The sequence below is a fragment of the Centropristis striata genome, chromosome 14 (genome assembly GCF_030273125.1).
Source record: "Centropristis striata isolate RG_2023a ecotype Rhode Island chromosome 14, C.striata_1.0, whole genome shotgun sequence".
NCBI classification, from domain to species: domain Eukaryota; kingdom Metazoa; phylum Chordata; class Actinopteri; order Perciformes; family Serranidae; genus Centropristis; species Centropristis striata.
Genome location: NC_081530.1, coordinates 36,354,825 through 36,355,939, shown reverse-complemented (window position 1 = coordinate 36,355,939; position 1,115 = coordinate 36,354,825). Strand labels below are relative to the sequence as shown.

At 49.6% G+C, this 1,115-nt stretch overlaps 1 protein-coding gene across 1 annotated transcript in view; it reads right to left on the bottom strand.

Annotated features, from left to right (window-relative positions):
* The window catches only part of rfx5 (regulatory factor X, 5), a 9,263-nt gene extending 8,636 nt beyond the window's left edge, over positions 1-627 (bottom strand). Inside the window, exon 1 of the mRNA XM_059349183.1 lies at positions 152-627. The gene's annotated coding sequence lies outside the window, so the exon portion shown is untranslated. The remainder of the gene's footprint in view (positions 1-151) is intronic.
* Between the last annotated feature and the right edge of the window lie 488 nt (positions 628-1,115).

Genomic DNA, 1,115 nt, shown 5'->3' with positions numbered 1-1,115 from the left:
CCACAGAAAACGATTATTTCTAAAATCTCCGGGCAAAGTGGAGAATTTGGAAAACCCCGGTTCAGTGTTGTCGTGTCAACTGGGAGAATCAAACGGGGTTTTATGTTCTCACGCTGATTCTATGTGCCGCTGTCTGTCCACACGGACGAACCTCGGGCCATAAAAGTTGTTTTGAAAGGAACAGGAAGTCGCTCGTGTTGTTCGTTGTTGTTGATTCTGAGGATTCTGATTGGCTTCTTGCATGGCAACCTTTTTTGGAAACGGTGGGGGGATATATTCGTTTCTCTAAATACCTGCTATGTATAAACGTGGCTTAACAAGGGCTTAATAAACGGCTTCAATAAAGTTACTTGTGACATGTCACATTTGGTTTTGACTTTGACTGAACATTTGCTCTCACTTTGGGATAAAAATAACAGGACATATATCGTACATGGATATTCAGCCTAAATATATCGGGATATGAGTTTTGGTCCATATCGCCCAGCCCTAGACAGAGTCTGAAGACTTCTTCTTCGCTGTATGTCAGTAGCTTCCGTCCTCTCCTCAGTAACAGACAGACAGACAGACAGACAGACAGGTCACTCCCTCCTGTCTCCGGTTACTACTCCCCCATCAGACCGGCTGAGCGGCCCGCTGGCTGCCGGGGGACCAGTGACACATGCCGGCTGTCACCGAGCCGCTAGCCGCTCCTGCTGCTCCCGGAGCCGCCGGACGGCGCGGAGCTCCGCCCGGCAGCCTGTCACCGGGAGGCCGCGGTGTTTACAGCCGGTGGTCATGTGCCACACACACACACACACACACACACACTCAACATGCTCGTGCCGAGCTAACATGCTAACAGGCTAGCGGACAACACGGACACCCAGCTAGTCTCAACACGAACCCGCCTGACACCATTAGAGCCCGCAGGAAGTCAGAAAACTACAAAATATATTGTAGTTTGTCGAACATTTGGCGCGCTCTGCGTGGCTAAGCTACAAGCTAACCCGCTAACTAGCCTAGCAGGTTGCTATCAGCTACCAGCACTAAAACACCCCATAAACATGTTTCCACGCGCTATATCTGAACTCAGAATAATCCCCGACAACGGTTTATTTATTCTGTTGTTAATG